Source organism: Arvicanthis niloticus, chromosome 4 (genome assembly GCF_011762505.2).
Source record: "Arvicanthis niloticus isolate mArvNil1 chromosome 4, mArvNil1.pat.X, whole genome shotgun sequence".
Taxonomy (NCBI): domain Eukaryota; kingdom Metazoa; phylum Chordata; class Mammalia; order Rodentia; family Muridae; genus Arvicanthis; species Arvicanthis niloticus.
This window is the reverse complement of record NC_047661.1, coordinates 36,064,984-36,088,726: the sequence shown is the minus strand read 5'-3', so window position 1 is coordinate 36,088,726 and position 23,743 is coordinate 36,064,984. Positions and strand designations below refer to the sequence as shown.

The 23,743-nt window shown below is 43.0% G+C and overlaps 1 long non-coding RNA gene across 6 annotated transcripts; it reads right to left on the bottom strand.

Annotated features, from left to right (window-relative positions):
* Window positions 1-3,219: 3,219 nt before the first annotated feature.
* Window positions 3,220-21,806, bottom strand: LOC143441980 (uncharacterized). Of its 6 annotated transcripts, XR_013109812.1 has the most exons (8): window positions 21,675-21,806; window positions 20,109-21,164; window positions 14,512-14,572; window positions 13,686-13,935; window positions 8,284-8,492; window positions 6,656-7,033; window positions 6,461-6,532; window positions 3,221-6,026 (listed from the first exon to the last, which is right to left on the bottom strand). It is a non-coding gene; the product is annotated as an uncharacterized LOC143441980 (long non-coding RNA). The 6 variants fall into 6 exon arrangements; XR_013109813.1 differs by having other exon boundaries at window positions 3,221-4,774; window positions 5,900-7,033; XR_013109810.1 differs by having other exon boundaries at window positions 6,461-7,033.
* Window positions 21,807-23,743: the final 1,937 nt, after the last annotated feature.

Below are 23,743 nucleotides of genomic sequence, written 5' to 3'. Positions count from 1 at the left end.
ATCTGCCTCCTTCAGTGAGAAACATGGTGTGATGTCTGACCTTCCAGAGCCTACAGCCAGATTATGTCTCAGTCAAAGCAAATTATGTATAGTTCCCACAAGCAGGGACTCGTTTTCTTAGATTCAGAATTTTTTCACTTTTATTTCACTAGAACTCACAGAATATCTTCTTTGTTTGTGTTTGTTTGTTTGTTTGTTTTTAAAACAAGCTTCTTTAATTTTAAAAACAAAGAATCAAGGTATAATCAGCACAAAGTTTAGAAGTATCAGAATCTATTCAATGTTCATGGCACTGAATAGTCTTGGGTTTTAACTGTGGTCAGTGTACTGGGCTCTACCTCATAGCTTATTAAAGGACATTGTGGGTCCAGGATTCTAATTACTGGGCAGAGTCACTTCCACCGGACAAAAGTGGAAATGGACTGACACACTGGAAAACACAAATTTGGAGGAGTGGAAAACTATTTGATGGACAGTTGTCAGTCTCACAAGAGTGACACAAAAAACTTTAGATTTATAGTACACTTAAAAGCTGGGCAGATATCAACCCACTATGCTATTTTGTCTGCTTCCCTGTGGTGATCCCAGAGATATCACGGGCTGTGTTCTGCCTGGGCTGCTCCTACTCCATCAAGCCAACTGGCATGGCCACCCACATGCTCACAATAGCAACTTCCTTCTTTCTCTCCAGCTTCTCCCATCCCTACCTCAGACCCCAAGCCTGGGAAACTTTGTTCCACCCTCTCTCTTCCATCCTACCCAGGCTGTAGGCATCTTTAGGGATAACTTGCTGGGCAAGGTTTACATAGCATCATTTGGTGTATGAGGGCAGCCAGATCTTGGGGGCCTGTATTTAGCATTTGAATGTATAGCACATCTTTATTTGTGAAACAGATTCTCATCATGTGGTTCAGGAGAGCCTCAAACTCACTATATCTCCTGCCTCAGCCTCCCGCAAGTGGGAGTTGCTATTGTGAGCACGTGTCCCACCCACAGGGGACTTGCACCAGATAGAAACATCCTTTGTTCTTGATGGGGGGATTTTCCTATCTACTGTCAACCAAAACAGGGGACAAAGAACCATATTGCACCACAAAAGAAGACAAGGTGACTGGGAAGTTAATACTTGAAGCTCAGTAGCCTTCAGCTGTGGTTTAGTTTCTTAATGCTAATCCTTAAGGGCAAAAGGTTTTCAGGTGCCCGAGCAACCTCCAATAGGTAGCTAAATCTCAAACCATGTGCAAACAGATTTACACAGGAAATTCCAGATGGGGGGAAAGCCATGTAGGATACTGAGGGAAGACTGCATTAAAAGGTCAATGAACACCTTATGCCCCAAGAAGGATGGAAGCACAGTGTCATCCTAAACATGAAGAAACACGGGCATAGAAACTGATGCCCATAAGGACTGGAGCCACTGACCCCTGGCATCTTGAATAGAAGTTACGGAGAAGCCCGATGAGAATGTATAGGAGAATATCATCTCCTTCATATTTATCTGTACATTATCATTATCTTCCAGAAAATTAGGAAGTTACTCATAACAGTTTCGATGTTGAATTCGTGGAATTTTAATGAAGTGAAGATTCATATTAGTGGAAAATTTAGAACAAACTGCAGAGTTATATTAGCCCAGAGATTTGATCATTTCCTTAATGGCATAAGTATCAGGAAAGGACGAGTAGTAGTGTTTTTAAATAAATACTTTGAATCAATAGGAATTAGTGAGAACTAATACTAACAATTTAACTAATTTAAATACTTTAGTGTGCACATAAGTTAAGCTCCAAGGTATTTGTAGTACCCCTGCTTCTCTTCATTTTTATTTTAGTCAAATAAAAATTAAATGCATTTTTTCACGTACAACATGCTGTTTTAAAACAAATATACATTGGGAAGATTTACAATACTCCACACTTTTGTCAGTGATTTGCATGGTAGTCCTCTCTCTCATTTTTAAATTTGGAAACAACTGTCCCCAGCAAAGGATTCGTTGAGTAAATTGTAGCCTACGGATATGGTAGACTGCTTTTTAAGAACTAAAAGGTAATGTGGTAGAAATAAATCTGTGTAAATGGAAAGACATTTACACTTCACTGTTGGGTTAAAAATTATAAAACAGTATGTCTCATATGAGTTTATTATAAAACAGTCTGTCTCATATGGGTTTATTGTTGCTCAAAAGGAAAGGCATCATGGAAAAATAAAGCTAAAAAGGACACACAGTGTCAGAAAGCATTACTGTAAGCAGAGAAGTAAAGATAATTAGTGTTTCTTCTGATCGCTTCTCAGTATTGCCTACTAATGTTTTTTGTGTTCTAAAATGAATGAGCTCTACCAGAGTTATCTGTAGGAGTGATATTTAGGAAACGGTGCACAGTCCGGCTTGTTCCCAGGCAGCCACCATGTTCCTGCTGCCCCTCTGACTGAGGCCCGGGCACCCATGAGACACCAGTGTGGATGGCTCTGCCAATCCACAGTGCTGCATCCACAAAGCTCAGCTGAACCTCAGACAGTATCTGCCATCCTCGCACAAAGGGCAAAGGCCAAGAGCACAGCTCAGCCATAGGAATCCTGGCTCTTCATTTCTTTTCCATTTCTTTACCCATAAAATAGCAGTGGGACAGTGAAATGGCTCATTGGGTAATAGACTGAGTTTGATAATGAGTTTGATCCCCAGACCCATGTAACATTGGAAAGGAACCAACTCCACAAAGTCGTCTTCTGATTTCCATATATGCGCCATAGCAAAGGTGACCAAACATATGTCATGTACTCTCACACACCAAGGATAATAGTGAATAAATGCTGAAATCACAGAAAATTGATCTTACCATCCTACTGTGCTGTCAGATAGATGGAAGAGCGAGAAGTTTCTTAATGCCAACCCAAGAATAGGCTAAGCTTTGTAAGAACCTGCTTCTTTAAAACCTTTCTTTTAATGATTCCTGAGATAAATAGGGAGGACAAAAAGAAATGGCTTTGTTACATCTCCCTCTTAGCGTTGAGTCAGCCCAGCAGATAGATGCCTAGTCGTGCTTCGTTCTTTTCAAATACAGTTCATCATCTTAGTTTAAAAAAAAAAAAAGAAAAGAAAAAACCAATCCTCTTCCTCTCTTCCTTCCATGAAGGCTCTTGGGGAAGTTTTGCTTTATTGCTAATGGCTTTCTTTATAACTGGTTGATCAATTCAGCTGAGATTAATTGAGCATGAAGCTGCAGCATCTGTGCAGGCATTTATCAAGAGGAGGCAGCCCATCATGCACGAGCCCACCAGCTCTCATTACGGTGCTAAGGCTCTCATTCCAGCACGTTGACACGCACCTGAGCCTCAAGTGCCAGCAGGCAAGCCTCCTTGAACACTGGAAAGTACAGACCTCCTATGCCGCTCCCCTGCCCAGCAGAAAGCATCCTGCTGCAGCTGATTTTTCAGAAACCCATTATGCTGAACTGACTGCAGTGTCAGGCCAGCATCTCCTGTAATACATTAAAATGTTCTAATTTAATTTAAACCAAATACAGCCTGGATTCTATCTATCCAATGACGTTCCATTAATGAAGTACCATAGAAAATAAATGTTCTTAAAGGCAGTATCTGGTATGGACTGTGCATGGTACCTTCATAGGGTTTTGATATAGGATTCCTGCTTTTAATTTATTTGCCATAAGTACAGATTGCCTTCTGAAGATGAATAAACATGCATGATGTGTGCACATGCACAGTCGAAATGCACAGTACTGATGACAATGTTAATCATCACTCTATAGATACCACCATATTGAATGCTTGCAGCCTAATAAGTATGGATCTTGTTTACTTCTTGTTTTCTAGATAAAGTAACTGAACACAGCAAACTAGGATTCCACCTTGACATTTTGTTGTCCTGCCTCCCCTGTGTGTACATGTAGATTTCATTTACACACGTTATTTTGTAGACTTCATCTATACACATTATTTAGTTGCTCCTTCCCATCCCTACACAAATGAAGGAATGCAGGAAGTCAGCAGCTGGCTAACATCAGCATTTAATGGGTTTGCAGTAGGGTCTTTCCAAAGGAGTCATTAAAGGTGCCATGTCTTTTCCCCCACTGATTTTCAGAAAGAAAAAAGAAAAAGTCTTTATCCAAAGCTTGCGTTTCCTTTCTTCCTATGGACAGGATTCCGTGTGTGTGTGTGTGTGTGTGTGTGTGTGTGTGTGTGTTCATGTCTGTGTGTCTGGTTTTCTGTGTCTGTCTTTCTGTGAATGTCTGTCTGTATGTGCACGTTTATGTGTCTGTTTTTCTGTTTGTGTATCTGTCTGTGTGCATGTGTGTCTCTGTGTCTGTGTGTCTATATCTACATGTCTGTGTCAGCCTGCATGTGTGTGTGCGCCCATGTCTGTATGTGTGCCTATGTCTTTGTGAGTGCCTTTGTATCTCTGTATATGTGTGTGTGTGTGTATTTGTGTCTGTGTCAGTGCATATGTGTGTGCCTATATCTGTGTGTGTCTTTGTATCTATATCTGTGCATGTGTGTGCGTGTCTGTGCATGTATTTGTGTCTGTGTATATGTGTGTCTGTGTCTGTGTCTGTGTGACTACTCTTTGAACACTAACAAGTATATATGATATCCTGGATCTTGTACCCCACAGTGCTGCCTAATTTTATATAAAGTTTGCTAGGTCATTGCTACTCAGTTACCTTGTCAAACAAGACTCTACAACATTTGGGATGACGGTTCCTTAGGAATTGGTTTACTAAATTGTAGTCATCAGACTTCATCAGGCAGTTGATACCTTAAAGAGAGCAAAGACTGTTGAATAGAGGGAATTCTTCAACACTGGGTCCGCCGTCCTGCTCTACACTGTCTGTTCTGCCTGGGCATTCATCCTGCCAGCCTAGCCTGTGTGATTTAGACTTTCAGGCCCCCATAATCCTGTGAACCATCTCCTCAAAGGCAAAGACATTTTCATACCCTCTGTGAGATTGGTATGTACCTCCTGCGGGTTCTGTCTCCTGGAGACCTCTGAGAACACCTCCTACAGACAGACAGACCCTGGGGCCATGAGGCCTAGCTGGAGGTGAGACAGCTTCAAAAAGAGGGCAAGCCTGCATGAGTCAGTGCACCCTGCAAAGCTAAAGCTTACGTGGTGGTCACTCCATAAAGTGTTTCTTGTACAGATCTGAGGAAAGCACTGTTCACGCAGATGTCCAAGGATGAAACAGAGGGAAGGAAGGCAGAACTCTGGTCCTTCCCAATGTTTAAAGAGACAAGCAGTGAAGCATGAGGCCCCATGCATGGAAGGAAGCAAGGCTGTGACCTCCATCCTGCCCTGGCCTTTTAAACTCTGCATTGATGAACTCAAAGAGAAGGATTCTTGTTCAGTACCAAACATATTAAAAAAAAAAAAAAAACTGAGAAAAAAACAACAATGACCAGAGGAAATCCTTTGTGGGACACTTCCTACAATTCCATAGCTACCATTCAAGGAAGAAGGAGAAGGAAGAAGAAGGAGAAGGAGAAGGAGAAGGAGAAGGAGAAGGAGAAGGAGAAGGAGAAGGAGAAGGAGAAGGAGAAGGAGAAGGAGAAGGAGAAGGAAGGAGAAGAAAAAAAAACCTCAGACTTGGGCCACCTCATCTGTCAAAAAAAAACTTGACTAAACCTAATCTTAATGGGGGATCATTTTCCACTTCTTGTTCAAGTTATTTTGCAAGAAGCAGTGATCGTCAAGATAGAGCTCTAGTACCCTCCTGAAAGTCTTTGATTGGAGCAGCATTTTCTATACTATCTCCTCTACAAAAGGAATGTGGCATCCTTGGGGATGAAGAGGCTAAGAGCAGAGTCTCTTCAGGCTCTGTGGGTGTGGCACTCAAGGACAGCCTGGAATTGTACAGCTCTTCTCACCTTCTGGCATTCTTACCATCAGAGACAGTTGTTGAAACTAATCCATCTGCATAAAACTCTTCATAAACGAGAGCCCGATTCCTTTGAGTCTTGGGAAAAGTAACAGTGTAGTTCATATCAACCGGAGCCTTCTAATCAGCTTCCTAAAAAGGAGCAGTATCATGAGTGGCCTGCGTATCTGTATATAAATAATATCCTTGATGTTAGGGTGTAAAGACCCTCCAGCATGGCTTCCTAATGTCCCACAAAGTCACATCTAATGCGCTGCAGCTCTTCTCTTAGCCTAACAGCACGCAGGGCTCACCACCCGTGTGCTAGTGGGACTTACTTTTCAGACTCCTGCCTGACTCAGACTTCCTATTATCATATGTAAATGTGATTCAAGATTATTTCTGAGTCTTTTTGTTTAAGTAGTGTATTGAGCTTTTCAATCAAAAATAGACATTTCTCATGCATAGCTACTGGCTTAATATTATACTGATAGATACAGGAGTCTATGAAGTTGAATTTTATACAAATCTATTGAGAAAATGTTTCCTACAGAGGTTTAACTATATTTGTTCAATAGGTTTATTACCTGTCTGCCCTCACTGTGTCCACTCGCAGCTGACACTTGCCACATTGGAGCAAAGTTTGAAGAGTAAACCACCTGCAATTCACAGACGTTCCCATTTTGTAAGCGGTTGAGGCTCAGCTAGGGATTAGTTTTAAGTGAAGTTTTCAGTCAGTTTCCCAATTCAGTTATGGCTCAGATGCCTGCTTTAAGGCTTACCTTGGGCCAAATTTGGTTTAACAAATTCCAATGAGGAAAAGGCCACTGGAAGACAGCCACACCCACTGGAAGGTAGTAGGTGGCCAAAGAAAGAATGGGAAAGTGAGGAATGGCCTTTCCTCCCTCCACACTCCTCGCAGCACATCAGACACTACAGTGATGCTCACAACTGAAGAATCTCAGATGTTGAGTGCAATGCTCCAGTAGCTCAACTGCCTGTCCCCAAACCACAGCTCTGCCTTCAGAGAAAGGGAGGCTGGGCTTTCCCGGAGACACATAGCTGTGGTTTCCTGAGTCACACCCCAGACGAGCTGGGTTTCCTGTAGATGTACCCTGCTGCTGGTCTGTGCTCTAGGTTCTCCACATGGTGAATACAGTCTAGAAAACAGAGATGAACAGGGGTATGTCATGTGGGGAAAATGTCCTGCAGAGGAAGACACCAAGGTTTAGAGAGGTTCAGTGCTTGCTGACTGTCACAGCCAGAAAGTGGAAGCGACAGGATTCTACTCTCACGGTCTAGCCTAGAGGTCAACTGCTGCCACCATGTCACATCTGAATGAGCCACACTTTCCATCACTTTCCTCAGAACCCCAACCAACCCACCCGTAAAGAAATGCTTTGGCCTTCCAGTTTACCATATCCAAAATTGTCTCTCTTTGCTTCCATCTTAAAATGGGTTCCCATACACAACTCCAGGTCAATGTCTATCTTGCTACCACTGTCAAAGCACTTTGGGAAGTTGTTGACATCACTCCCTCACACCTCTCCTACACTTGGACCACCAGGAAGCCTCTGATTTCACCGAGGTCGATGACCTTGCCAGAGTTGCTGAGTAGGCACTGTTTTTCCATTATGCTCTTGTTTTTCAGCCCCGTTCCCACTGGCAGTGATGCCCTTGCTCTTGGATTTTGACGTTCCTTTGGCAACCTCATTGCTACATCTTCCGGCTCACTACTGGCTAACCTTAACCAGCTTTGAAGATCTCTGCAGATCTGCCCACTGAGTAAACATGCTTTGCCAGTGATTGCCAAATCTTTACCTCCCATCCAGTAACAGCCCCTCCTATAGTGTCGACCATTAGACCACCCTCATATTCAGGACATGGCTTTCTCGGCCTCAGCCACACTACCTTCTGCTTCATGTCTCCAAGTCCCACTGCCTTTCTGAACCGACTCATACGCCAAGCAACGGCACTGCCATTATCCCCTCATCTAGTGGACTGAATCATTCTCCTTTTTCTTCTACTCATCTTTAGATCTCCATGTAGACATCACTTCTAGGAAGTGGGAGCCTTTTGCTTACTATCAGATCTGGGTGTGTTTCCACATCTCTCCTCCTATTGCAAAATTTCTTTTCTCTGTATCCTTGAGATTTGAAGCTTAAACTTCCACAAATTAGTATAAGTTCTAATCAATGAAGATATTCAATAAATATTGGCCAAGTAGAAAAAGAATGGATGGATAGAGGGATGGAGGGAGGGAGGAAGGGAAGGACAGATGGATGGGTGGAGGGATGGAATAGCAGCATTATTTATATGTTAGGACCAGAGCAGGGCTCACTCTTCGTATTAATATTATTCTATTAGCAATGATATCTTTTTCAAGTATTCGACTCTGTGCCCTGAATACCTTGGGTCTCTCAGGTCCAGAGAGTAGACAGGTACTGTATGTACAGCAGTTATTATCCACTTCCATCCTTTGTTTGGTTCTTCTCAGCCTCAGGTAGTTTCCTCATCAGCACATATTGGTCAGCGCTCAAATACGCAATCTTGGCGAGAACCCCCAAAGATCTCTGAGGTTCTTCCATGCAGCAGTCTTCTCTCTTGTCTTTCTACATTCTAAAAATTGACATCAACCACTACATGGCTTAGGGAACGTAACAAAAAGGAGGACCAGAGATTGTAAGCGCCAGAGATTTGGTAAAGGGCCGAGAAATGCTGTCGTCTCAATACGACACAGCCTTTGTACAAGTGAACTCAGAGTGGCTGTAGTTACCTGTAAGAGACGCACACAAGATCAAGCCAGTGGACATCCTAGTATGGACTGAGGAGAGGCTCCCATAGCAAGGAGCTACTGATGGATGGTCCATGTGACAGGGAGTCACTCTTCCTCACGGCTGTGGCTGCGGACAGGTTGCTAGTGCTCGTGCACTACACTAACTGGTCTTAGTGGTTTATGAAATCAAGTGAAGAGGCAAAAAGGAAAATATTAGGAAGAAAATATGGAGAAGTGGGGGACAGGTCTGGGGTGGATATGACCAGGACACATTGTACATATGTATGAAATTGTCAAAGCATATTTTTCTTGATTTTTCCATTAAAGATGAAGAATAAGTCCCCAGAGCACTCCTCTGCCTTCTGCTAAGGGGGAACCACCACTGTCTAAAACAATGGTTCTTGGTTCTGTATTAGATTCTCTGTACCTGTCTTTCTTCATTCCGCTTTATGCTTACATGAGTCATCCATGGAGTTGCCTATCATTGAGGGTAGTTAATTCTCATTGCTCCACGGTGTGCTGCTGTCCCATTGCACTGTAGTTCATTTGCACATTTGATTGCTGACTGACGTTTAGACTGGCCCTCCTTAAGGCATAACTACCACTACGAATATTATCTTAAGTGTCTTTTGTTGAACACCTGCAAGGAAAGCTGCCAGGTCACAAGGACTGCAGATATTCAATGTTGCAGTCCCTGTCCAACCTTCTCGAAAGCTGCTGAGTGCATAGCATACTTCTCCAAAAGTACACAAGAGTCCCAACTACCCCAGAAAGGCTACGGTTACATTTCATACCCAAAACTTAGAAGCAAGCTGTCTAGCAATAGGGAATTAGTTAAATAAATCATGTGTTCCCAAGCAATGGACTAGGAAATAGCCATTTAAAATATTATTCTCAAAGCATATTTAAAGATATGAACAAATTACTACTCTGTACTAACTGAGGGAAGAAAAACAAGTTGCAAAATAGTGGTATAGTTTGTGCTTAGTGTCGCTTAAAAATAAAATGAATGAATATACTCTATCAGCATTAGAAGGACCAAATATTGACCACAGGGGGAGGCTAAATTTCAGATTTTTTTTTCTTGAAAGTTTCCATATTATTATTTGAAATAATGGTCTTAAATGACCATACATTGTATTTATAATCAGCAAAAAAGAAAAAATTATAGGTAAAGTCATCCTGCCTTACATACTTCTTATGCTATGAGACCTGTGAGAAATGGAAGGTTCCCATGGAAATCTGTTGGGAAAAGGCCAACCTCCATTTGAATGTCAGTATTATCATGCTTGACTCTTTGCCAACACTAGCTGAACTGCATGTTTGAGATGAGAAGCAGGCAAGAGAGGACATGCCACAGGAGTGTGGTGGGTGGTTGTCACAAGGACCCTCTCCATAGAGGGCCTCCGTCACAGATTAGGTGGGTGAGAATTGCCAGATACTAGATCCAACCATTTTCCTATTCCAAGGGCCTCCCAGGGAATCCTTGTGGGCAACCATATAGGGAATACCGTCTAGACATTAGGCCAGCCCTGGCACCCTTACTCACTATTTTGGAGTGAGGGCTGCAGTGAAGGGCTGGGGGATGGTCAAGCACTAAGCAAAGCCTCTGAGGTTCTGGGTTGGGAAGGACCTCTGCCCAGTGAGGTGTGTTATTGTCTTTACTTTTCCATTGGGTGGAGTAGGAAAACTTAGCATCTGAAGCCCCTAGAAGCTTCCTGGTTCGCTTACTGGAAATTTGCCTTGTCTCAGTGCTACAGAGACAACAGTGATGACATGCATTCAAGAGCAGGGTGCAGCTTTACTGCAGTTTCTTGAGCATTACCTCACTGGGGCCTTTCAGCTCAATTTATTTTTCTTATGTTTTATTTTGATTTTCCTTACACGGATGGTCATTTATTCTAATATTTCTCTCATTTAATGCTAGTGAATTATAATTTACATACCAAAACTGCAATATTTAAGTGTTATGCATTGATAGAATTTTGATATTTATATTCTCATTAAACCATCACAATGAGAGGTGATGAGGTAGATACATCCACAATTCCTAAGCACTTTCTGCTCCTCTGAAATCATGCCATGTCATTCCCATATCTGTATCACCAATACACTTTCTATTACTAAGAGTGGACATTGTGTAGAACTGTATATAAATATAACCATAAAGAGTTTGTATCCCTTCACATACCATAGTTACTTTGGAAGCCATCCATGCTGCTGTATATTACTAACCTGTTATGGATATCTGTCCTCCTGTAGATAAGAGCTGAATTCTTTCCAGTTTAAAGCTATTGTACCTATAGCAGTAAGTAAACATTCGTGTGCTAGTCTTTGTGAGGATATATGCTCGCTCTCAGGTTTGTTTGTTTGTTGTATAGACATTTAGAAGCAAAAAAATGGCTGTACTATATGACATGTATAGGCTTAGTATTTTGCGAAACTACCAATCTGTTTACCAAAATAGTTGTTCCATTTTAGATTCCCATAAAGAATGTCTGGAGAGACCAATTTCTGTCAACTTTTTCAACACTTGGTGCAAGTACAGTAAGTCTCTTTAAGCATCTTAGAGGTTCACAGTGACGTCTCATTGCAGCCCATTGCATCCTTGATGGCCAATAATAACCTTGGACCTTTATTCCACATTCTGATGTTTCCTTTTATATTAAGAATACTCTCAGGCTGTAGCTCAATGGTAAGTGCCTACGTAGCATGCAAAAGACTAGGGTTTGATTCCCAGCGCTGCAAAAAACTAAAAATTAAAAAAAAAAAATTTTAATAGGATATAAATTCCTAGTTCCTGGTACAGAAATCTTCACATCCGTAAGCAACAGGGAGAATAGCTCTTATTCTCATCTCTAACCCTGCTTCCTAAGAGGGCTTTTTTGTTCTCTTGCTGGAGGGAAATGCTGCTACACCAGAGCTGGTCACCCAATGACCATGGTACAGTGAGAAGCTAGAACTTCCAGCCCCAGGCCCCATGCTCCAGGAAGAGATGCTGATTATCAACCAGAGAGAGAAAGACTTGTGTTCTCCCTCCCTTACTGTCCCCTGTCCGCCATGCCCTAATCCGATCACTTTTAATGAGAAAAATGTTTGAACAGACATTTTGCCAAAGACCAATTCAAAGTCAAACTACCGAGTGTACATGCCTGACATTACTACAGTGGGCATCGCTTTAAAGGTGGACCAAGCAAGTGTCATTCACTGCCATTTTGCAGATGAAGAAACAGACTTACAGAGGTCAAATGGCTTAAGGTTTAACTAGCCGATAGGAAGTCTATATACACTCCAATTCCAGCTCAGTGTTTTTTCATGGTGTGCCTTGTACTCTAAGGGCCTGTCGTGGTTCTAGAGCAATAAATATCTTGAGAGAAGAGGTAGAAAGAGAAGTGGGACATGTATGGGCCTCACACAAGAGTCATGATAATGTGTACATGGGTAAGGTGGGAAGTCAGGCATGGTTAAGCAAACCAGGATCAGAACATATGCTGATCCAGGGGCACATGATGCTGACAAATTGGGACACAGGAGCTAGGGTGCTGGAGGTCAGTGAGCATCAGAAGGTCAATGTCAGGCAAGGGACGCACTGCAAACTTCATGGCTGAACCACACATGAAAGCAGTAAGTAGAATAGTGGTTACCTATCACTGGGGGAAGAAATGTGAAGGAGACATTGGTCAAATGGCTCACAGTTTTATATAAGAGGAACACAAGCAAGAGGACACTGTACAACATAATGCTTGTACATACACACTCAGTACACTATGACACATTATTTGAAACTATTAAGGGTGTCAGTTTTTCTGCCACCAAGACCCCAAAAGTCATGTGAAATAGTGTGTTAATTAGCTATGTGTGGATCAATTTATGAACAATGTATGTAATTTCTACTTGTAAATTAAACACAGACATGTTTAATAAGTGACACTGTAAAAAACTGTCTAAAAATACTTTTTTTTTTCAAAATTGAGTTAGTTGCTGAACATAACAGACTTATTATTACACACAGATAGAGAAGCCAGCTCTAGGGCAAGGAGAGGAGCCTGAAAACCTCAGCGAAGATAGTCATGACCACACACATACACACACACACACACACACACTCACAAACCATACACATATGCATATACCATACATATACTCATATATACATATACCCATACACATACACACAAATACACACACATCTATACATATACAGACATCTATATATACACATACATACACATATATCATACACGCATACACACACATGCACACATTCATATGCACACACATACCCATACACACACCCCCATATACACACACATGCATACACTACACACACATGCACATATCACCACATGGAATACACACATGCACATATCACACATGGAACACACACACATGCACCCACACATACAAGCATATATCACACACACACACATGCATACACACACACACACCCCCCACAGTACACACTACTGTGGGTGAAAAATAAAAGAGTAGGAACCCCATCTACCACCAAGCACCTTGAAGGGCACATAGGGAACAGCAATGTTTCATACCAGATCACTGAAGGAATGTGACATTCAATGGCTCTTAGATAAATAAACAAAAAAAAAAAATCACTGGTAGGAGTTGAGAGTTAAAATGTGATTAATTTGGCTTTTATACTTTTTTGTTCTCAATATCTTTTTTAATTGTATTCTCAATAACCTCAAGATGAATAGCCAAATTTTAAAATCTTATGTAAATCTTCAATCATTAATCAACACTCTTCAGGATTTTTTGGTTGGTGGTTGGTTGGTTGGTTGGTTGGTTGTTGTTTGTTTGCTTGTTTTTTACCTGATGGCACTGTTCTAAAAATCCTGGAGTAGTTCCAAAGACCACAGAAAGGTCCAGGTCAAGTCAACAACTCAATGGACCTCCCTAAGCTTGAAATAAAACTATTTGGTCATTCTTCTGTAAGGAAATTGGTACTGTCTCTCAGGGAGGGAGACAAACCTCTGAGAAGTCTTTGTATGTGGGGTTAACTGAGATGGAAGACCTACCTTAAATTCGGGTAGTGCAGTCCCATGTGCTGGGGTCCACAGCTGCATGCAAAAGAAATCGAGGAGTCCCCGCATCATTGGCTCTCTCTGCTTCCTGACTGTAGATACAGTGACCAGCAGTCTCAAGCTCCAGCCGCCGTGACAACTGCAGGTCGGAATAAACCCTTCCTTCTCTGAGTGGCTTTTGTCAGGTATTTTTGTGAGGGCAACAAGAAGAGTCACACAAAGCAGAATGCAGTGGAGGGGGTTTCTAAAATAGAAAATACCCAGTCAGGCAAACTTACAGCACTAATTGCTAGGCTCACTTTTGCTCTCCATAGTGCCAGTTACCCAGAGTCAACCACTGCTTAAAAATATTACATGAAAAAAACACCAATAAAAAAAAACTTCATAACTTTTCAGTTCAATTTTATTCTCTATAGTATGATGAGTGGTCGTACCACCTAGCTCTGGCCTGTCTGGGGTGTGAACCAACCCTTCGTCCAGTGTATCTACAGTGTATGTATGCACCATCCACCTATTAGTAGCCATCTTTGAGAGCTGAGAGAACACATCCCTACCTGCCAGAAGGGCTGTGCATCTTGGTTCATCTTGGTGACTCGGTTTGCTTAACAATTGTTTCACTGTCAAGGTATTCTAGTAACAGTATTCAGGCCCACATTTATTGAACTCAATAAAGCCACTAAGTTCAGTGATGACACAATTCTATAACTGTGTTGCCAATTATTCTGTTTATTATTGGTGTTATTATTAATCTTTCTCTTACTGTGCCTAATTTATAAATTATGCCTGAACAAGGGTATGTGCAAAGGAAGTTTTGCAGTACCTTTGGGACTAAGCATTCCCCAGGTTTTAGGCATCCACTGGGCATCTTGAATGTACTCCACCTAGAAAAAAGTAGTTCCAAGTCCATTAGCCTTCAACATACTTTTATATACAGTTTATAGTCAAATGAATTTGGATTTCTGATTGTCTAAATATAGTTGGCATTTGAATTTGGTATGTTATTCTTCTCAACAATTTGCTGTTTTCCATTGATTTAAAAATAACTTTTCTTTTTAATTTTAGAATGCAAGAGTCCCTTACTAGGCGGTGACTTTGTCACCAGTTTAAGGAAGTGCTGTGGAAAACAATGGCCGCTTTTACTAAGGGGCTTTCCTAGCCCAGCCATGGATGTCCACCATATTACCCGCCTGTCTTTCACCTTCCTGCCCCAGCCCTGTGGTGCTAGACTGAGCCACCATCAGAAGCACACCACTGGCTTTGAGAAAGTTACAAAAGTCTGCACTGATGCTCCAATACTGTCAGACTACAAGGCACCCAGACATGGACCATCCACATGGGTCCAGCGTGGCCTCTCAGAAGCAGGTCCAGCATCTGAGCCTCAGGCTCGAGGACTTTGCGTCAAACTGTGCTGTCAGCACAGCAGTCCTGAAACAGCCCTTTCTGCCAGTACCAGAGACAGCCTTGTATCCTACACAAACGTTTCCGATCCTCTAAAGGACGAGTCCTCCTGGGACAGTGTGTCTGGGAGGTTAGTAGCTCCAGCACCTCAGTGGGAGCTTTGTAAAGTTACTGTTGTTCCCTCATCCCCCAGATAAGTGTCAGCTTAAAATCCATAAATGCTTCCAAGAAGTGTACTTACCCAAAAGAGCAGCTCATGTTACATAACCCTAGAATAGGAGTTTTTAATCATCATAGGCTTTGAGCTCCCATGTGAACTTCAGCCTAATTTCCCAAGCTCCAGTTAACCAAACATCCTGGAGGTCACTGACCACATTTTTTTTTTTTTTTTTTACAAAACCATAGAGGCAGAGCCAGTCAGAATTGCATGGGTCCTTACAGGTCAACTCTGCTGAGCCCAAGGCAGTGACAACAACCAGCATTTACTGACCGCATCTATGCGCCAAGAGCCACGACAGATGTTTACATCACGCCCGCCTTCTGCATTGGCTCCTCGAATTCTTTTATTGTTCTCATTTGACACACGAAGCTTTGTGAGTAGCTAAGTAGTCCACCCAGTGTCACACCTGTGCCCTATCTCCACCACAGCCCTCTGTGCTCGAAACCACTGCAATTTATTAACTACGTGTCCCACTAACAAGGCTTAGGAAACTTACCATCTGCAGCGTTCAGGAGAGACATCAAGTGGAGCTCATCATTCTGTAACTCCCAAGTCACATACAACAACCCCAGCAAACATTGCAGCTACCTGCACAATAAGCCCAGCACCACAGTGGCTTCTTAGAGTTCACGTTGGGTTGCAAAGCCCTAGAACTGTGGGATGTTTAAAGGCAATACAGCTAAACGTTCTTTTACAAATGAGAACACAGGACGTAAAGAGATGCCATGTCTTGCCCAGTCTCCCAGTTAGCTAGAAAGCAGGAAAGAGTTATGCTTTGGGGTTAAAAATAGAATGCTGTTTAGGTGACCCCCTAATGTTTTTCTAAACACGTGATTTGTTCTACTAACCTGATATTATGAGCTGGTGAAAAGCAGCATCCAAGTTGAAGGGGGAAAAAAAAAACCTACGGTTGTGATTATTAACCTTTAAAAGGCTTTTAACTTTTATTCTAGAATTTATGGAACACATAGCTCAAGGGTATAATGTGGCATAACTTAGAGAAGGTCAGTTCCCTCTGCAGGGCATTCCAGCAGTTTTATAATAATGTTGTACATTTATATGGAACTCCCTTTTCCACTGGGAGAGCAGGAAGCTAAAGTTTTATTATCTCTCAGTTATTTATTGAAGTGACTGATCGATCTGTCTGTGGGTGGGTGGATGGGGTTTCAGCCCAGGGAAGCCCATAGGAAGTACCACAGGTAACACAAACACCAGCAGTGTAGGGTCCTTAACAGTGTTCTCTCTCCCTCTCTCCTCCTCTTCCTTTCCCTCCCCATCTCCTCCCTCTCTTTCTCTCTCCCTTTCTTCCCCACGCTCCCTCCTTGTCTTTCTCTTTCTCCTTCCCTCTCTCTTTCACTCTTTCTCATAAAAACAAACAACAGCAAAAGTGTTCTCTTCATTCTTCGAGACGAACTAAAGATATTAATAAAAGACAGCAAAAATAAACCAACAAGGATGAGAAGATGAGGGACAGTCCATGTGGTAGACAAGGCCATAGAGTCGTGTCCCAAAAATGCTCAACACAGCACACAACCATGAAACGTATTCAAATCAGCCGGGAGACCTCCTCTCAGATGTTCTAACAACAAATGTAGCTCCAGTCTTAAAGGGAGGCAGCTGAGTTCCGGGTCTGCATCCATCAACCCTTATAGATTAGATATTTCCCATAGGTGTCCCATAGGCTCTGGCCTCCTCCTTGGGGCAAAAAAGAAACAACTAATAAAAACAAGATGAACACTTTGAAATGGTAAGCAAGGCCAAGTTTGGATCAGAAGTGTGGTCACCAGAACTGAGCCACAGAGTTGGATCATGGTCGTATGTCAAAGCATGTGGACAAGAATTAAGGCCACTGGGTCAGGGCTGCACCAATAATCAAGTTTATGTCCCGGTCATAATTGTTTCCAGAGACCCTCAAGGCCAACAAGGCTAGAGAGGGTGGTTTCTCGGAGCCAACACTTACAGTACCTAAGGCAGCCTCCTTACATGGACACCCCCTCCCCTCGGAACCACGTGCAGCCAGCAAACTTCCCAGACAAGTGGAATACTAAAGAAAGGCAATGTTTAGGCTGCAAAGGGGAAAATTTAGCAGAGGAGCAGCAGCCAGAGAATGCAGATATTAAATGCCACATGAAAGAAAGACAATCTAGATGTATTGTGTGTGTCTAGTCGAATAGAATTGAGCCCAGGGGGGTGGAATTCCCAGAGAGCCGTTTTTAATCTCCAGATAAGGACAAGCATTAGAGCAGCATGCCTCTGTGGGCTCTGCAAGCTCAGTCTCTCTTATTTATTCCCCAAGCATTTACTGATCAGGGCCCAGCATGAGGCTCCACAGGGGTATCTGTTCTCTCTAGTCAGTATCCCTAGGCCCTCACAGGGTCCTGATTTGAGTAACAAATTATATAGTTGTCCTGCTCAGTGAGCATCTGACATATGCCAGGAACGAGACTAAACACTGAAGAAGAAGAAAAGCACAGTCCCCACAAGGCTCAGTGGTACATGCTCGCTACCTCAGTACTTCGGAGGCTGGGGAAAGGTTCGTACATTGAGTGTGAGGCCGGTCCAAACTACCCGGGAAGCTCAAGGCCAGTTTGACTACATAGCAAAACTCTGTCTCAAAAATAAACAACAACAAAGTCCATGATTTTTTACTTTAACTTCTAGGGAGAAAGGGGGAGAAAGAGCAAATTAGAATAAAATTTCCTAAGGGCTGTGTAAGCAATGGTGTTGGGGATAGAGACATTAATTTTAATACTGGACATACATTCAATGTTGGGGTTTTTTTCTCATTTAATAAATATTTGTTGACTACGTGTTATGTGTCAAACACAATAAAGTTCCCACTGCTAGACAAAGTGAATTTCTCTCTCCTCAGGAAAATAACCTGAAGTACAAAAGACCACCCACAAACAGCACTGGGTATTACCATTGCTCCTGGTTGCCTGTCAGAACATGAAGATAACTCCCCACGGCTGAACATGCCCCACATTTCTGTCACAAGACTGAAGAAACTCTCATCCACTACAGTTTAAAGAGAACCGTCCTGCACAGAACAGCACCGTGTACCAGGCAGTACTTGATACTGTCTGCCTAGGGCACATCTCCAAAACGTGTGGGTTGTGAATACGGCTTCCTGTGGCAACTCTCCCAAGTCAGCTGAAAATCGCTGGCTCCTGTCTCCACACACCCCTTCCCACTTAAAGCTCTTTTAATACCCAGAATAAGTTCAAAAGTGCCCAGTGTCTGCCTTTCTTGCTTGGGGCTTTCTCTGCTGGCCTCACAGTAGACTGTGGAATTCTAAGCATGCGTCTGCGGCTTGGAGAGGCTGCCAGTATGTCAGGCCATAGGTTTTATTGGGGTCCATATCCCAGGAGAGAAACTCTATCTGTGACATCTGTCAGACAGAATAGGAAAAAAAAGAAGAAGCAAAGGAAGAAGGTTCCATTACTCCTGACATGGTTTGCACTGACTTTTTTTGTAGACTTCGGGCTTTACGGATGCTCTGAAATAAGCAATAAGCCTGCTTTGAAATGCATGACTAAAGCAATACTAAACTAGAAAAAAAGATCACCTCAAGTTTAACTCTTTTTAAGTAATGTGCACTCTTTGGGCTACAAGAGCACCTTGTGAAGGATCAAGGAGTAGACATGAATCCCAGGACAGAAGGAATGCTTCATGTCAACTTTCCTTCCTCCTTCTCTACCAATTCAAGAAAGGTCTGTGCAGGGCCTACTCCAAACACCAACTTCTCTTCGTTTCAGAAAGTAAAAACATGGCTCCCTAGATGTCAAAGGATATCAATCAATTTATATCCAGGGGACAGATTGAGCTCCTCCCAGAACTTTTTCTTTCTACATTTAAAAAAACTCAACCACCAGTGCAACTCTGTGTTTTATGACTAGTTTTGTTGCTAGAGACACACTGCCTGAGCTCTTTCTGGTCTATCACTGGACAGAGATAAAGTAGTGGCCTTCCTAGACCTCTCCTTGAGATGTTCCACAGCACCACGGGGCTTGGGAATCCTACAATACTCAAGGCTTACACCCTCTTCTTCCTCAGATACCCAGATTTGCCTCCCTGAATACTAGTTGTCACAGTACCAGAGATATTCCAGTGACTTCCAGGCCTAGACTATAGCCTAGGGTGTTCTTGGAGTCATCTCTTAGAGAGACTGCAGAACACACTTCTTGAGGCTTCTCTAATGCATCTCTTTGGCTGAATGGCCCATATGAGACCCTTGAACTTCAAAGCCCTCACTTCCTCTATCAGGGTTGTGGAGAACGGTGGCAACACCAGGAACTAAATGAGATTTCCTGTGTGGGTCCCTACTTTGTTCCTCATGGCACGCCACCCCTAGATAGTGATAGAAGAGTCACGACCTGGGGGCAATAGTGTGGAGTGGCAAATGTTCCATCTCCCAGAATTCTTTGTACCAGGAATCCTGACCACAGTATCCAGCAAACACTAGTCATTGCCATAGCAAAGCCAAACTACTGAGTATCAGAATTTTGCCTAACTTCACTCAGCCAAATGAGTGTCTAATGCTAGACTCAGGGGTCTCTAAAGAAACATAATTAATTGTGTGTGTGTGTGTGTGTGTGTGTGTGTGTGTGTGTGTGTGTGTCTGTGTGTCTCTGTGTGTCTGTGTGTGTCTGTGTGTGTCTATGTGTGTCTGTGTGTGTCTGTGTGTGTCTGTGTGTGTCTGTGTGTGTCTGTGTGTCTCTGTGTGTCTCTGTGTGTCTCTGTGTGTCTCTGTGTGTCTCTGTGTGTGTGTGTGATGGGGATTTATCAAATTGTCTTACACAATATGGTCCTGGCAGTCCAACAATGCTGACTCACACTGGATAAGCTGAGAATCTGGTAACTTCTCACATCCGGAGGCTGAATGTCTCAGCAGCAGTGTCTCTGGCACTGAAGATCTTGAGGATTCCTGGAAAGCTGTTGGTTCTCAGTCTGCATTGGAAGCCCGAAGAAAGTGGTTTTATTCTCAACAAAGGAATGTTGTAGCCACAGGACAGGCAGACTTGTCAGCTAGAGTGAAGGCCAGCAGAAAGCAGTTTCCATCTTGTGTCCTTTATCTGGTCCCCCGCCAGAAGTTACCATCCACATTTAGGATAAGTCTTCCCACTTCAAATAACGTGATCAAGAACATCCCTCACAGAAATGTGCAGTGGCTTGTAATTTAGTTGACTCCAGATCCAACCAAGTTGACAACCAAGATTAGCCATCACAGTCACCAAAGTAGCTCCTGAGTTTCATCAATTAAATTATTCAGTTCTATCACGGAGAGCCCCAACCTGGGAACAACTGATTACAGAATTGTTCTGATTTAAGGAAATGTCGCTGGGGCTATTTACCACTTACTTCTTTCTCACTGGGTCACCTGTAGCAATTACATCAATTCTCAAAGATGTTTGAGCCCCCTCCCCCATACCTGGTGCCTCTGCAGAAAGGAGAGCCATGCCGAGGAGGCTTTAGCTGTTGTAGCACACCCCACGTATGAGCGCTGCATGTGTTCAATCTCCTCAACTACTCTCAAGAATCTTCAGAAGCCAGGAGATTCTAGTAATGCCAATTCATACTATCTTTTCCATAAAAAGACAACTTTTTCTTTCCCCACTTTCTATATGGACAATTACAGGGCATCCAGCTGTCACCATCAGTTAAATCACCGGGACTTCCTTTCTGGACATACATTTTTTTCCTGAAGCAGCAGATTAGTCCCTGACGCCTGAGTGCTTTTTATCATCAAGCAGTATTTGTCATCCTGAGGACCTTGTAGCTCAGTTTCCGTCCAGTAGGTCACATGTGAGGCTCTCCCTCAGTCAGTTGTCACACTATTACCACACAGAGTGGCTCTAAACAAACAAGTAGACAATAGAGGTTATTAAACATTCCAACATTCTTCCTCATTGGGCCTATTTACTATCGTCAGTATTTTCCTTTCCTTGGCCCTCTTTTCCCCCCTCCCAGATCCAGTTTTTCAAATGATTTCAGATCCTGAACAAATAGCATGTGTTCAACAAATATTTGATAACTTGATTTACATCACTGGACATACATGAATATTCTGAAATGAAGGAGAGATGCCAATCACAGACTTTTAGAGCCAGCAGGGATCTGGGAAATGGAACCAAGCAAGCCCCTCGTGTTGTAGATGAGGAACGGAGCTACAGAGGGGTACAGTGAGCTACAGAGGGGTACAGTGAGCTACAGAGGGGTACAGTGAGCTACAGGGGGTACAGTGAGCTACAGAGGGGTACAGTGATTCACCTCCACTCTTACCCATTTGATTACAAGCTGAACTAGAACTCAGACAGACACCTCTACTTTCAGCCTACAGGATATCATGACTATGAAAATAGCACCTGTTCTCTTCAAGGTCCGCATGGCCCAGGGTTCCAACCAAAACATGATGCTGCTTGCTCTTGACTCTGGAGTTTTATGATTAATATAGTCTTTCATTTCAAAGAAGAGAAATCTTCTAAAAGCTGGCAAGTAAAAAAATCAGAATCCATGATTTGCCTAAGACTGTTTAGTCAAGACTTCACAAACTTTGGTCTGGGGAGAAGACTCAATGGATAGAATGTTGATCACACAAGCATAGGGCCTAGGGTTTGGATCCTTGGCACCCACATAAACAGCCAGGGATCTAAATGTGTGATTGCCACTTGTATTCCCAATACTCAAGACGCAGAGATAAGGCGTGCCTGACAGAACAGCCCAAACTGACAATCTATGGGATCAGTGAGACATCCTGCCTCAATAAATCAGTAGAGAAAGATGGATGAAGACACCCAATGTCAACTTCAAGCCCATTCCCCTCACCCCCCCCCCCCCCACCATACACACACATGAAAAAAAGATTTTTCCAAACCTGGCTGCATGTTGTAATTATTATCTTGGCTTTCAAAATACAATTTTTCTACCAAGTCAGTTTCTGGGTTTGATAAGTTTTTTTTTTTTTCTTTTAAATCTGCTTGTTTGAAGTTTGTATGTTTTTCTCGGTGACTCATGCAGTTCAAGGTTGAAGACTAAAGCTCTACTCCTATTGACTCCTTAACTCACACAGGGATGGCAAGAATTAACCTTAGACACCTGAGTATTAAAGCCCACTGCCAACTGGAATTGTATCTAAGGTTATCCGTCAACGCGCCAACCTATAATAATGGTGATGTTGAATGCAAAACTCACACTTAGGCCGATCATTAAAGTCAGTTTGTCCCTGTCCCAAATCCCTGGCGTTTGGGATTGGTCCTCAAGCATAGCTCCTCTTGGCCTATCTGTGGGCAGTGGAGATTGCAGCTGGGATAACACAGTGGCAGCAGGAGTAAGCAGTAGAAATCATGGGGCAAGTGTAATTCCGAGCCTGCACATGTCATGTATGTAGGCAAATCCCAGTCCATCAATAGGTCCAGCACTTTATCTCTTTTGGGTACTCCCCTAACTGTCTTCCTCTCAAGTAATTCTGGGAGTTCTGGGGACGCACAGAACTGCACATGCTCAGCATCAGGACCAATTTATTCTGACTCATTTGCCAAGCCACAGTTCACGCTCTTTGGTTGGTTTAGGTTACCAAGCAACTTCCTTGTCACTCAGCATAATGACCTATTTCCAGAGGGGAGGCAACTTAACAAGGGAGCCTGGGTGCAGGAACCCCACCTATCAGAGCCCTTGCCAATCTAGGTGTGGAACCCACGGCCTAGTTGTCCTAGGTCAATCATTTAGCCCCTGTATGCAAAACGAGAGTGAAGGGAACATCTCCCCAGCTGGTTATGATTTGAGATGATGCATTTAAAACACGTGGAACGGAGCCCATGCTCTCTGAATGACTCCATCTAGTTACTTCAGCCTGAGAGCAATAAAGAAATGTCAGCTGGAAGTGCAGTGTGGGGTCGCTTCACATCTGGGACAGTCCTGTAGCTGTCAAAATTAATGGAGAGAAAAAAATTCTACAGCACTCCAGCCCCCCTGCTGTCTCGTATCCCTCTAGAAGGCTGTAGAAACAGCTGTCTCTGTGCTTTTGTTGTTGCAGTTGGTGTGGGGCACCTGGGGTTATCATTTCTGCAAACCCTTCAGCATCCAGAGGCAGCCATGGTGACAGACCCCAGCAAAAGTCTGTGTCCTCCCGAAGCTCAGAATCAATGCTTCCACAACCTTCAGTGTTTTCACTGCTGACTGGTGTATAAACTTTTTCTATCACTCAGAGTAGATGCAACTGGTTGTCCCAGAGCTCCCAGCATCTCATAGCTTGGGGTGTTCACTTACCTCTACAAAACGCTTGGAGAGGATGTGGGGGGGGGAGATGGAGAGAGGGAGAGAGAGATGGGGGGAGCATTAGTCAATTCTACAAGTTTTCTTCAAATAATGATAGGGGTAAGGGGAACCTAAAAGTCAAAAAAGAGAGATCTTAGGTACTAATGTACTCCAGACATTT